Raw genomic sequence first — 15,380 nt, 5'->3', positions numbered from 1 at the left:
ATCGACCCTGAGGCGCCCCATGTGTGGGGTGCCGCAGGGATCGATTCTCTCGCCTCTCCTGTTCAACATCTATATGAAGCCACTGGGCGAGATCATCAGTGGTTTTGGGGTGAGGTACCAACTGTACGCTGATGACACGCAGCTCTACTTTTCCACCCCAGGCCACCCCAACAAAGCTATCGAAGTACTGTCCCGGTGTTTGGAAGCCGTACGGGTCTGGATGGGGAGGAACAGGCTCAAGCTTAATCCCTCCAAGACGGAGTGGCTGTGGATGCCGGCACCCCGGTACAGTCAGCTGCAGTTGCGGCTGTCTGTTGGGGGCGAGTCATTGGCCCCGATGGAAAGGGTGCGCAACTTGGGCGTTCTCCTGGATGGGCGGTTGTCATTTGGAGACCATTTGACAACCGTCTCCAGGAGAGCTTTTTATCAGGTTCGCCTGATCCGCCAGTTGCTTCCCTTCCTGGACCGGGATGCCCTATGCACGGTCACTCAAGCTCTCGTTACCTCTCGCCCGGATCCCTCCGCTTCTGGCACGCGATGGCACAGTGGGCCCAGTAGGCCTGATTTTTGCTCTCCCCAGGCTCCAGAGCTTCTCTAGGAGCCTGGGGAGAGCAAAAAATGGGTCTTCCTTACCTCCACAGGCCCTCCAGAGGCAGGAAACAGACTTTTCTTACTTCTGGGTGCACCCCAGAGCTGAGGTCACATGTCCACTGACATAGTTCGCCATCACGGTAATAAGTCCAACAACTAGATATGAGAAGACACAGAGAATTAAGAAGAGCTTGAAGCTCTCTGAAAAACCTCCAAACATGTAGAATGTTGCCTTACCTAGTAAGACATCTTGACGTTGTTTCTCCTTGGAGATCCCTCTGAAACACGACTTCTGAGTAGGGTTTGTGGGATCCACCTTTTCTTCAGGATAATTAGCCCCCACCTCCAGGAAGGACCTTAGAACCTGAAATATTTGCTGTCAGGAAATTGTTATTTGCCTAACTAGTTGGCCAGGCAATATATAAACTAAGTATGTATGTTTGTAGAAAGGCATGATATTCCTTTAAGGCTGTGCTGCATCATGCAAGCATTCTGATTGGTCGAGCTCTGTAGCCAATGTATAAAAGGACTACTAAATTATGGCTTGTGGGGAATCTACAGGGATGCTACAGCATTGTAATCTGATGACATGCTGCAACTATATATTTGAGCTTTATGATCGTTGCTTGATCATGGCTAGCTACTGATTCCTCAAGATACTGACTGTTGTGAATTGAACTGTGTTTTGCCGAACTGAAAGAAGACCTTGCTTGTTTGTTGTGCAAGTCTACGTTGGTAAGAAGACTTGGTATTTGTAACATCCCTGACTGACTTTATATGTGTATTATATGCCTTTCTACAAACATACATAGTTAGTTTATATATTGCCTGGCCAACTAGGTAGGCAAATAACAATTTCCTGACACCACCCACCTTCTGAAGGCCCGGGGATGCCAAAAATGGACTACACAGAGACCTACTGGACCCTCCACCTGCCCCATTTTTGGCCGGCAAAGTGTGACTGGAGGCCAGGGAGCCCAAACCAGGCTGCGTGGAGGCCTCTTCCCCACCCTCCCTTGCCCTTCTAGCACACTTTTCTTTCCTTTGATAAAAAACTTGAGGGGGTCAAATAGTGGAAAGGAGAGAGACGGAATGAGGGGAAGAGAGAGAGGTTTGCTGATTGTAAGCTTCTTGGGGCTGAGAAGAATTGCTGCAAAACCGAGTTTCCTGAAGTGGACCACTAGACTCCTAAACAAGTTAAAAAACAATCTAGTAAAAAGAAAAGTCAACAAAAGGAGCAACATGGAAACAAAAGCAAATAAAGCACCTTCAGGAGAAAACAAAGTTTAATTTGTGTGTATTGTTTAATGGACTGCTAAATTGGCCACGGTCGCCCAGTCACATGACCAACTAGCCATGGCCACCCAGCTGGTGCAGCCTCGCAACAGTCTAAGGCAGGGGTCTCCAACCTTGGTGCCTTTAAGATTTTGCTGGCTGAGAGACTCTAGGAGTTGAAGTCCACAAGTCTTAAAGGCACCAAGATTGGAGACTCCTGGTTTAAGGGACCCTGAATTAGCCCCATTTAAAAAGTTTAAAGACCTCTGCCTTATGGTTTTCTTTCATGGTTATTCCTTGCAATGCATAATGTGAAGCAAGGTGGAATGGCAGATTTCAACAATATTAAGCAAAATAAGAAAAGCTGAAACAATAGTAAGGGATTCAGGACTAACGCATTTCTGACTGCAACTCTGTGTCAGGGTTCCAAGTAACGCATCCACCGAAAGCAGAACTCCAAGGCAGGTAGATTCCTCAAAGAACGTGTTTATTGCATACACCGTATCGGAGCAGTTAGTGAAAACCAACTCTAAAATTTCCCCCCGTTTTCCCTTAATTAAAGGAGCAAACATTTCCTCCCCAAGTGTCACGGATAATTGTCCAATGAAGGTAGCTGGGAGGCTGCTTGGCTAATCCTCTATCATCTGTCAGGATGACCTTGGTTCCTACAGGAAAACTTTGTTTTGATGGATAGCTGGTCTATCTTCTTCCCCCCCTCACTGATGCTCATGTTTGCTTTAAAACGTCCTACTTAGCAAAAAAAAGCACAAGAAAGGATTTAGGATTCAGAAACAGAATAGAATTGGAAGGGAACTTGGAGCTCTTCTAGTCCAGCCCCCTGCTCAAGTAGGAGATCCTATACCATTTCAGGATCTATTGATCTTCCTATAGGATCTATTTCAGACAAGGGACTATCCAGTCTCTTCTTAAAAAAGCAACTACAATGTCTGAAGGAAAGCTGTTCCACTGGTTAAATGTCTTTAACCAGTCCACTGCTCAGAGTAAAGGTCTTTCCACACTCCATGCATTTATACGGCTTTTCTCCTGTGTGGATCATTTTGTGGCTTCTGAGTCCACTGTTATGAGTAAAAGTTTTCCCACAACCGTGCATTTATATGGTTTCTCTCCTGTGTGGATCTTTTTGTGGATAATAAGTCCACTGCTACGAGTAAAGGTTTTCCCACACTGCATGCATTTATACGGCTTCTCCCGTGTGGATCCTCTTATGGGAAATAAGTCGACCACTTTGAGCAAAGGTTTTCCCACACTGCGTGCATTTATATGGCTTCTCCCCTGTGTGGATCGTCTTATGGGAAATAAGTTGACCATTTTGAGCAAAGGTCTTTCCACACTCCATGCATTTATAGGGTTTCTCCCCTGTGTGGATCTTTTTGTGGATAATAAGTCCACTACTACGAGTAAAGGTTTTCCCACACTGCGTGCATTTATACGGCTTCTCCCCTGTGTGGATCCTCTTATGGGAAGTAAGTTGACCACTTTGAGCAAAGGTCTTTCCACACTCCATGCATTTATAGGGTTTCTCCCCTGTGTGGATCTTTTTGTGGTTAGTAAGTCCACTGCTATGAGTAAAGGTTTTCCCACACTGCATGCATTTATACGGCTTCTCCCCTGTGTGGATCATCTTATGGGAAATAAGTTGACCACTTTGAGCAAAGGTCTTTCCACACTCCATGCATTTATACGGTTTCTCCCCTGTGTGGATCTTTTTGTGGATAGTAAGTCCGCTGCTACGAGTAAAGGTTTTCCCACACTCCATGCATTTATATGGTTTCTCCCCTGTGTGGATCATCTTATGGGAAATAAAATTACTACATCTTCTGAATCTGTTACCGTAGTCTCTGCATTTATATGGCTTCTCCCCAGTGTGAACCCTTTCATGGGAAGTCAGTTGCCTGCTGGTTCTAAAACATTTTCCACATTCCAAACATTTATAAGGCTTCTCTTTTGTTTCAATCACTTTTTGAGATTTAAGGGACTTATTTCCAAGAGAAAGAATGAATGTACCACTGTGATTTTGTCTTCTTATAGCATCTTGTCCTTTGTTTTGGGTTAAATAGTGTTCATTTACTTGTACTTTAGCTTTGATTAGATTCACACTTTTTCCAGTATATTTTTCCCTTATTTTCTCTTGCTGGGCAACAAAGTCTTGCATCGGAGCATCAGTGGAAGATGAGCTTTCCCGATTCCAATTCTTTGACTGGTTTCTCTCATGGCTTCCTAATTCCATTCGAATTCCAAACTTCTCCCTTCCATCTTTAGCATTGATCACTTGGAACAGTTCACAGGAATCTTGATTCTCCTGATCATTATCACCTTCAAAGCAAAAGAGAAATGAAAATGATAACAAGGTTAGAGGAAAAGATCAAACTGTAGAAAATCAAGTTAATTTCCTTCTGAATTTTTCCAAGATTTCATTATGTTTTATGTTTGCATGCTTACAGTAGCGTGGTAGACATGATGATTTCTATATTCATGAGTCATGAAAGCTTTGAAAACATTTAGAAAACATCTCTTTCTTTACAATTATCTATATATCTGCAAATCTCAATCAAAGTCAGTTTTGAGTTACAGAATGAGGGCAAACATCCAAGGAGGAATTAGAATAGAATAGAATAGAATAGAATAGAATAGAATAGAATAGAATAGAATAGAATAGAATAGAATAGAATTCTTTATTGGCCAAGTGTGATTGGACACACAAGGTATTTGTCTTGGTGCATATGTTCTCAGTGTACGTAAAAAGACAAGATACATTCTTCACTAATCATAGGGTACAATTAAGCAATCAGGAAACGATATCAATATAAATCGTAAGGATACAAGCAACAAAGTTACAGTCATACATGGGAGGAGATGGATGATAGGAACGATGAGAAGACTAATAATAATGCAGCCTTAGTGAATATTTTGACAGTGTTGAGGGAATTGTTTAGCAGAGTGATGGCTTTCGGGGGAAAACTGTTCTTGTGTCTAGTTGTTCTGGTGTGGGTAGGAGTTGGAACAGTTTATGTCCAGGATGTGAGGGGTCTGTAAATATTTTCACAGTCCCCTTTTTGACTCTTGCAGTATACGGGTCCTCAGTGGAAGGCAGGTTGGTAGTCCTTTTTTTTCTGCAGTTCTAATTATCCTTTGAAGTCTGTGTCTGTCCTGTTCGGTTCCACAACCAAACCAGACAGTTATAGAGGTGCAGATGACAGACTCAATAATTCCTCTGTAGAACTGGATCAGCAGCTCCTTGGGCAATTTGAGCTTACTGAGTTGGCGCATTCTTTGTTGTGCTTTTTTTATGACGTTTTTGATGTTAGGTGTCCATTTTAAGTCTTGAGATATGATAGAACCTAGAAATTTGAACGTCTCTACTGTTGATACTGTGTTGTCTAGTATTATAAGCGGTGGTAGTATGGGAGGGTTTCTCCTAAAGTCTACCACCATTTCTACGGTTTTGAGTGTGTTCAGTTACAGATTGTTCTGGTTGCACCACGAGGCTAGTTGCACCACGAGGCTAGTCTGTTTGTGGATTCATCGTTGTCTCGAATCAGACCAATCACTGTTCTATCATCTACAAACTTCAGTAGTTTAGCAGATGGATCGTTTGAGATGCAGTCATTGGTATAGAGAGAGAAGTGGAGAGAGCACACAGCCCTGGGGGGCCTCCTGTGCTCCAGATCAGTTTCAGTTTATCACAGCCATAGGCCAGAACAAATAAAAAACACTCAGTAAATATACAATTAAAAATTCAAGAATAAAATAATACATAACAGATAAAATCTATGATAAAATCCAGTTATCCGTTATGTAACTTAAAATTAAAATACTACATCAATCATGTCTAATACCATTCTTATCATTAAAACACATGATCTCAACCAATAGGGTCCCTTCCTAATTTACATGCGTGGAGAGCCGTCAAGTATGTGAGTAAATGTGTTTTTCCCATAACTGTTACCTGTATCTTCAAAAAGTTGGCTTCAGTTGACATCTATAATTCAGTAACCAATTTTTTTCTTGTGGACATGCAGCGACACAAAATTTTGCCACTGCATGTGTGGTAGCCGGATTTGAGCCTTGGAGGAGAAAGTCTACATAAAAGTCGTCTGTCCTCCCTGGCAATCTCTCTAGTAAGGGGAGAATATATATTGACCTACATACTCTGTATAACTCACAGTACAATAAGACATGTGAGATATCTTTGACTTCTCTTTTACCACATATACATACCCGTTCTGCTATTGGTGTTTTCTTGTACCTACCCTGGAGAAGTGCTGAGGGGAGAATATTAAATCTGGCTCTGAAGAAAACTATTCTTTGTTTTGGGGAGATCAGATCATTCAGATATCCTGCTGATTCCCACACACCCTGTTTGATTTTGTCCCTACTGTGGAGAGGCAATCTGTTTAATTCTTCTTGGAACTCCATGTCCTTCATTCTATCAATTACCACTTGCTTTGCTTTGTCAAAGCCTAGGGACATTAAGAATATCGGTGAGAGCCCATAAGAGCCCAGCTTGTGATCTATCATCTGATTCCGGCAGCCGGGGGGAGGGCCTCCTGTGCTAATTATACAGGTATCTGATGTGATTTTGCCTAGCTTCACCTGTTTCTTCCTCTCTGTTAGGAAGCTTGTGATCCACTTACAAGTGTGTTTAGGTACCGCTAGCTGATTTAGTTTAGTCAGAAGAATGTCCGATATGATGATATTGAATGCTGAACTAAAGTCTACAAAGAGGACCCTTGCGTAGGTCTTTGGAGATTCAAGATGCTGTAGGATGTAGTGCAGAGCCATATTAATGGCATCATCTATCAATCTATTTTGCTCAGTATGCAAATTGCAAGGGTTCTTAGCGGATCCGTGATGGTTTACAGGTGGGACTTTACTAGCCTTTCAAAGGTTTTCATAATTAAAGATGTTAGAGCAACTGGTCTGTAATCCTTCAGTTCCTTGATGGAGGGCTTCTTCGGCACTGGGATGATACTGGAGCATTTGAAGCAAGAAGGAACATAGCACATCTCTAGTGATTTATTGAAGATTCAGGTGAAGATGGGGGCCAATTGGTCAGCATAGACTTTTAAGCAAGGAGTTATCTTGTCTGGGTCTGGTGCTTTTCCAGGCTACTGTCTGTGAAATAGATCTTGCATTTCCTTTTCTGTGATCACCAGGGGTTGTTAACCCAATGGGATGGGGCCAGTTGTAGGAAGTTTGGCTGTTGTTGGTGTGTCTGGGATGGGGGCTGTGGAGACAAGTGGCTGTAGTTTCCTTTCAAACCTGCAGTAAAACTCATTCAGGTCATCTGCCAGTTGTTGATTTCCTTTAGCCTCAGAAGGAGGTTTGCCGTAGCCGGTGATATTTTTAAGTTTTCCACGTTTGCTGATTTGTTTGTTGAGAACTGATTCTTTAGCTTTTCAGAGTAGCTTCTTTTTGCTGCTCTGATCTCCCTTGTTAATACATTTCTGGCCTGATTGTACAGCATTTTATCACCTTTTCTGTAGGCTTCCTCTTTGGAACGACGTAGCTGCTTAAGTTTAGCTGTGAACCAAGGTTTATTGTTACTGTGTATTTGCAGTTTCCTGGTCGGTACACATAGGTCTTCACAGAAGCTGGCATATGATGTTACAGTATCTGTGAGTTTAAGTCTGCAGAGGTATTTCCAAAAACATTTCAATCAGTGCAATAAAAGGCAGGCCTGTAGCTTTAGTTTTGCCTCCTCAGTCCAGGTCCTCACTGATTTGTTGATTTTGTGGTTTTAAGTCTTTGTTTGTAAACAGGTACAAGGTGAATCATGCAATGATCAGAATGGCCCACAGCTGCTCATGGTAAGGACCGACATCTTTTAGTGTTGTGTAGCAATGGTCTAAAGTATTCTTGCCTCTAGTGGGACACTTGAGATGTTGAAAATATTTTGGGAGCTCTTTCCTTAAGTTACCTTTGTTGAAATCACCTAGAATAATGGCCAGTGAATCTGGGTATTTGGCTTCAGCCACCATAATCTGGTCAGTTATAGTTCGTAATGCCGTGTTTACAGAAGCTTGTGGAGGTACATACACAGCAATTAGGAGAAAAGTTAAGATTTATTGAGGTGGGTTAATTTCAGCAGAGACCTGTAAGAACTGCAACAATTTTGAAAAGAGCTCCTTCTTCTCCAGTATACCTTAAAGCAGCTGCTCCACAACATCTGGCAGGCAAGACCCTCACTCGGCCTGTTCCTTGATACCAGCGATGAGATTTTGGAACGAAACACCGTGTTTGAAGCCTCCCATTGGGCTTGCAAATGCTCTTCGCACCGAGACGGGAAAGGTTGGGAGGCTTCAAGAATGGCTATTACACTGCTCCAAAGTCTCATTGGCTTTAGATCTTTGGCTGGATCTGGTATAGGCTTCAATTCGCAGACAATAGAGGCCTAAACTACTTTAGTGCAAGATCACACGAGACCAGTAGTGCAAGATCTCAGGCTAGTAATCTCGCATGATCTCGCACTGCAGTACTTTAGGCCTGTGTTCTTTTAAGAACTGAGGACTGCACGAGATCCAAGGCCAAAGTCTTTGAAAAAAAAAAAGGCCTTCCTTCTGTTTACAAAGCACTTTGCTCTGGTTCTCGTGGAGGCCTTGGTTAGAGAATATAGGCCTAAAGTAATGTATTGTGAGATTCTGTGAAATCAGTAGTGCGAGATTTCCCACTACTGATCTCGCATACTCACTACTTTAGGCCTCCTTTTTCTCCAAATGCACTGAAGCAGGCAAAGGAACCAACAGCTTGCTACATCGTCGTAACCTAAGTCCCATCGGGTGGGATGGGGGTGTAGGTAGGGCGAATGTTGTTGCAGTGCCTCTGCTGTGGTTCGTGTGAATGACAGCCGTGGTGCTGCAACATTCGTAATTTCAGGATGAGTCTTAAGTACTTGGGAGTGGGCTAGGTCATAAACTGTAACAGTCGCTTAGTGAACGGTCGTAACTCGGGGATTACCTGTAACCTAGGATGCTCTGAGTCACACTGCATGAGGCCTTTGCTCTTGAATTGGATTGGGAGAATGCTCTTCCATAGCCTAAGTGTAAAAGTTCTGTTCTCACACAATTTAGGGAGGTTTCAGAGGACAAATGACAACACATTCCTCTCACATGACCTCCAGAGGACACATAAAAGTACACCTCATTCTCTTCAGCCTCCACAGATAAGTTAAAATAGAAATGGAAAAATACAGATAAGAAATGGCACAGAAAGAATCTAAGCAAAGACTCTTGGAGTACAAGGCCAGATCCTTTCCTTCTCCCTCCCAGGAGATGATAAAAACTAACTATCATCTTGAACGCTCTGATTGGGGACTAGAGAACTCTTACCCAGAGAGACCACGTTCCTATGGTTTTCAAGCATGACTTCCGAATGCAGTGCTTTCTGGTCAGGATCCAGCTGAGACCATTCCTCCTCAGAGAAAGACACAGCCACCTCCTCGAAGGACACAAGACTCTCCTGAACATGGAAAAAAGAACAGAACAGGAGGATTTGCAAGATCTGTTCATCTTCATCAATGATTTAGACAAGGGGATAGAAGGGGAACTCATCAAATTTGCAGACAAGACCAAATTGACAGGAATACCAACACTCCAGAAGATAGGCTGAAAATACAGAAGAATCAACAGACTGGACCCCATTAACAAAATGAAAAACAACATTGAGAAATGTAAGGTTCTACATTTAGGAAAGAAAAATCAAAAATCAAATGCACAGGCACAGAATTGGTGACACCTGGCTCTACGTAAGGGGTAAGGGGAAACCGTGCTGACATCAGAGTGAGATAGTTGTGGCGAGCAGAGCTCTGCGGAACCCAACTCTTTTCTGCCTGCCTGGAGGCTCTTCGGAACCAAAGTTACCCTGTAGAGGTAATGAAGAAAGGAAGGGCTTTCTGTCGATCACAAGTGGATGGCAGTCCACTTTGTTATATCCAGAAAATTTTCCTGACAGGCGGAGAAGAAGCCGGCCATTAATGGCTGAACCGGAGCTGTGACAGCCAGGACGAAGAAAGCACAGAGAGAAACGGAAAGTGAAGCAGTGTGCTGGATCTGGGTAAGGATTGTCTAATTTCTACCCAGAAGTAAGTTTAATTCCCCAAATACATTTAAGAAAAGAGGGACTTCAGAGAAAAGGAGGGAGGGCACAGGTTCTTCCCTCCAAAGAAAAAGTGAAGTGAAAGCAAGTGAAAGTTTTGAGCTGATTACAAATCCATTGAAGTAGAGAAGCGATTGGAAAATTAATTTTAAAACAGAAGACTAGACTGGATATTTTAAAAAGATAAGTATAATTCAAAGCATGCATATGGATAAAAGTATTTGAGATTCTAGAAAGAATGCAGAGAAGAGCAACAAAGATGATTAGGGGACTGGAGGCTAAAACATATGAAGAACGGTTGCAGGAACTCGGTATGTCTAGTTTAATGAAAAGAAGGTCTAAGGGAGACATGATAGCAGTGTTCCAATATCTCAGGGGTTGCCACAAAGAAGAGGGAGTCAAACTATTCTCCAAAGCACCTGAGGGTAGAACAAGAAGCAATGGGTGGAAACTAATGAAGCAGAGAAGCAACTTAGAACTAAGGAGAAATTTCCTGACAGAACAATCGATAAGTGGAACAACTTGCCTGCAGAAGTTGTGAATGCTCCAACACTGGAAATTTTTAAGAAAACGTTGGATAGCCATTTGTCTGAAATGGTGTAGGGTTTCCTGCCTAAGCAGGGAGTTGGGACTAGAAGACCTCCAAAGTCAACTCAAGTCAACTCAAGTCTAGTCTAAGCTATTTTTTACTCTACTCTACTCTACTCTATTCTACTCTATTCTACCCTACCCTACTCTAACCTAACCTAAGAAGGAACATTTGGAAGTGACCAGACTGAATATATGCACTCTGTTTTCAGAACTGTTGCACCTGGTGTTTAGAGACAGATTGAAGATTGAGGGTTTTTTGGAAACTATCATGGGAAAAGCGAGATAGGTGGTAGCTGTAGAAAAGGATTCCTCTTGAATTTTTGTAGATTATAAATACCTTTGAATGCTTGAAGAGAAAAATAGAAGATAAAAATTTGTTTTGCGAACGTGGGAGCAAGACAACTTTGAGTTTAGCATGATATCTTGGAACACCAGAGAATTAGACAGAGGGCCTTGTAGATTATAAATACTTTTCTTCACTCTTTCAACTTTTATATAAAGGGAGGCCCGGGCTGATTGACCTTGTGGATTATTGGGATTAGCTTCAATAATGTGGAACATTGGAGTATTAAAGATTGGGGACGCAGCGGGCTTTATGGATTACAAATACTAATTGACAGAAGATAAATATTTTCCCCCTTTTCCCTGTTTTGCATTCTTTAAGTTTTTCTCTTTTTTCTAAGGCCTGTGTGGATTGATTTTGGACTAACTCAGGGGTGAAATGCTACCAGTTTGCTCCGGTTCACGCGAACCGGTGGTGATAAAAACTACCGGTCTGGGCAAACCAGTAATAAAAAAAACCTACCAGTTTGGTCGAACCGATAGTTATAAAAGCTACCGGTTCGGGCGAACCACTAGTTAGCTACCGGTTTGGTTGAACCTGCAGTTTAAAAAGCTATTGGTTCCTCTGAACTGGTATTTTCGATGATCAAGCTGTGCAGCAGGCTTTAGCTTTGCTAAAAAGCAGTTTTAAAAATTGCTTCATGTAAACTCAAAGTTGGAGGAGTACCGAGCAGAACAAGATAACCAGAGGAAGCTATGCTGGCTGACAGCAACTTGAACCTGCTATTGTGATGTCCATGTTGTGGAAGAACACAAAAATAACCCAGTCCAAACAAGGGGGGAAAATGGAAGGAGAAAACACTCTGCACACCCGCTTCACTTCCTGAAGGGAGAATAGAAATCTAATAAAATTTCCCTTTCTTACTTGATTTGGAGGGTCAACCGCTGTTTGATCGCCGTCATAAAAACCAGAAACCTTCATTCTTTGTTTCTCTGTAAGGAATAAATAATTTCAAAATGCATAATTAACAAAATAGGAGGAGGTATTCTATAGAAGAGAAGAGAGAGCGAAGGGAAGACAGATGGGTAATCGGAGGATTTTCCATTACCTCCTGAGGTGTCCTGACTTTGATCTTCCCAATGGATCCTCCTGAAAAATAGCTCCTGAGGGGGATTTGATGGGTTCTTCCTTCCCTCAGGATCTCTGATCTCCACAGTGCAGCACTTCCAATAGGAGGAAGGAATAAAGAAGCAGAATTAACGTATTTCACACAAAATAAAATGGATTCTTATATTCAGAATAAAACCTCAAAGCCCCCAATATCCATCAGTGAGGTTGAGTGAGAAAACAATGGAACAATGTCCTACAAGAACTGGTGGGACATTGCCACATTTTATGAATGTCTGAGGCATTGGTAAGGAGGGGTGAAGCATTCAAACACATTCTCTATTCTTTTTTGAACTCTCACCTGCAACTGGACCTGCTTCTTCTGCTCCTCCGCCTGGCTCAGGAGGAAGCCTTCAGCCAGGGCCACCGCCTGGGAGCTGGTCTCTGCTCCACACTCCCGCACCCAGCCCTCCATCTCTGGGGGCAGGAGAGCCAGGAGCTGCTCCAGAACCACCAGGTCCAGCATCTGGGCTTTGGTGTGCTTTTCCGGTCTCAGCCATCGCCTGCAAAAGTCATGGAGTCGGCTGCAAAGTCCTCGGGGACCCTCAGCCTCCCGATATTGGATGAAATTCCAGGGCTGAACTTCTGAAGGGAGGATGGTTTCCTCCTCCAGGATCTCCTGCCTGGTCCTTGTCCAGAGCTTCCCAGGCTGAGCAGCTGAAGGGCCTTTTCCGGCTCCCTCCTTTCCCAAAGGTTGTGTCTCCATCCTTTCTCTCTCCTGCAGAGCAACTCCAAATGGCTCCAAGGACTCTTCTGGGTCTCCAGATGCCTTTTCCTTCACGGGACCATTTCTGGCGCCTCAGGACTCTGATCCCTCCAAGTGACTCCGCTCTTTTTTTCCTCAGGGAGAGAAAAGTTTGCCTTGGAAAGATTTCACATGATTTCGAGTTTCTGTACCTGAGATTGAAGGAAAAATAAATGGTGCTGGAATTTAGCCACTGAACAACCTTCACCCAACCTGCCTGGAGCCCCAAGCGGCTCATCCCAGCGCAGGGCCGGGAAGGAGGCAGCTGGAGAGGCCGCCCCGCTTCTCTCCCCCTCCGGAGACAGGATGGGGCCCTCGGGGAGCCTGGTGCGAATCCTGCCTCCTCCTCGCCCGGCTTCTCTCCTCTCCTGCTGGGCCTCCGCAAGGCCGACCCGACCCTCCCCCCACTCGGGCCCTTCCCCGGACCTCCGCCGCCTTCCCTGCATCCCCGCTTCTTCCGCTTCCCCTGCAGGGAGAGGGCGGCTGGGGAACATGGGACCCGGGAAGAGCCCCCAACTCACCCGGAGCACGTCTGCATCCCCCCCGCCAGACTCTCCCGCAGCCTCTCCGCCTCCTGCGGAGCCCCAGGGGTTAAGGAGAGCGAGTGCGGCCTCCTAGAGCGGCAAGCGTTTGTGATGTCATTTCCTTCCCAGTCTCCTCTGGAAAGCAGCTGTGACGTTTACCCTCCAGTGGACCAATGGGGAAGCGCATGACGTTACCGTCTCTTGGCAGAGACGCCCCCTGGTGGATTAGGGGCAAAGTGCCAGGATTGTAGAAAGCGCGGGAAAGAGGAACGCGTCTGAGGGGAAGGAAGAGGGCAGGGATGATGGGTTTGGGAGTATTGACATAAGGCCCACAGAAAATTCCAAGACTGCATGTCCAGTCTGACTGGTCACCACTGATCGCTTTCTTTTAACTGAAATTGTGCTACTTAGAATTTCGCAGAGGTGGACTGCAATCAATACCAAAGAGCTGAAATAATTTTAATAAGATCTGCACAGAGCCAAGATATGACTCCTCTCTCTGACTTCATTTTCCCCCAAAAGGAACCCTTACCTAAAGAGGCCATGATCCTACATGTCTCCAACATGACTTCTTGGTGCAAGGCTTTCTGGCCGAGATCCAGCAGTGACCACTCTTCACTGGTGAACTGAATTGCCACCTCCTCAAAGGAGACACGATCCTGAAGGAGGAAGAATTCCTGTGAACAGACTCAATTTGCAAGATCTCATTTAATCTGCATATCCAAAAAAACCACAGCTCTAATTCTTAATTAGATATTTCCTCAGCTGGACTCAACTTGTTATGTGATAAAACTATCCCCTGATCTCTCAAGGAGTGGTTACACATACCATGTTCTCTATAAAGATCATATAGGATGGCAGACTCTCCCTGAAGATCATCAAATCTGTTATATGCGTATTAATTGTATTCCTGATTTCATATTATTAATGAGTGTAAATTGGACCCCAGCAAGTAGCAAATTCAGGTTCCCACAGCTGATCATCTCTAGTTCAGCCCCGGTTAGTCACAGGATGAGGAACTACTTAACACCCTTAAGTTGAAAAGTCTGGGAAGAGACCAAGGTAAAACCACTTATAGATTACAACCAAACACTAGCATGGATTCAGTTCTTTAAAAGCCAAGCTGGAGTCATGAGAATCTTCAGTCTTTACTCATTTTTGCAAACCTCCTTAATGCCCCAAAGAGGAAACTCTGATCTTAAAAAGAAGGAATAGCTCTCACTGTAGATCTTTTATTCCACTGCATTTCTGCAAATTAGGTTGGCAGCTTCTTAGTGATCTTCCAAAAATGGTCAAAGGTGGCACTATTCCAGAGGAGTTTGTGATTATATCTATTAATTTTTTTTATTTTTAGATTTTATTGTATGAATTGCCAAGTGGCATTTGAGTCCAGCAGTATATAACTACCAAATAATTCTATAATTCTTTAAAAAAGAAAAAGAATATAAAATATATAAATATATATGTATAAAAATATATAATATAATATATATATATAATATAAATATAAAAATATATAAAAATAAAAAAATAAAAAATATATAAAATATTTATAAATATATATATATATTTATAAAATATTTATATTTATAATATAAAAATATTTATAAAATATTTATAAAAATATATTTATTTTTATAAATATTTATAAAAATATTTATAAAAAAATAAATAAAATAAAAAATATATAATATAAAAAGAATTCGACACTATAGAGCACTGCATAACAGAACAACTAGACACAAGAACAGTTTTTTCCCAAAGGCCATCACTCTGCTAAACAAATAATTCCCTCAACACTGTCAAACTATTTACTGAATCTGCACTACTATTAATCTTCTCATAGTTCCCATCACCAATCTCTTTCCACTTATGACTGTATGACTGTAACTTTGTTGCTGGCAATCCTTATGATTTATATTGATATATTGACCATCAATTGTGTTGTAAATGTTGTACCTTGATGAAGGTATCTTTTCTTTTATGTACACTGAGAGCATATGCACCAAAGACAAATTCCTTGTGTGTCCAATCACACTTGGCCAATAAAAAATTCTATTCTATTCTATTCTATTCTATTCTATTTTAT

At 42.7% G+C, this 15,380-nt stretch overlaps 1 pseudogene; it reads right to left on the bottom strand.

Moving 5' to 3' along the window:
* The window catches only part of LOC131192838 (zinc finger protein 420-like), a 265,780-nt pseudogene that overhangs the window by 21,477 nt on the left and 228,923 nt on the right, over positions 1-15,380 (bottom strand).

This window comes from Ahaetulla prasina, chromosome 2 (genome assembly GCF_028640845.1).
Source record: "Ahaetulla prasina isolate Xishuangbanna chromosome 2, ASM2864084v1, whole genome shotgun sequence".
In the NCBI taxonomy this organism is placed as follows: Eukaryota; Metazoa; Chordata; class Lepidosauria; order Squamata; family Colubridae; genus Ahaetulla; species Ahaetulla prasina.
This window is presented reverse-complemented; position numbering and strand designations above follow the sequence as displayed.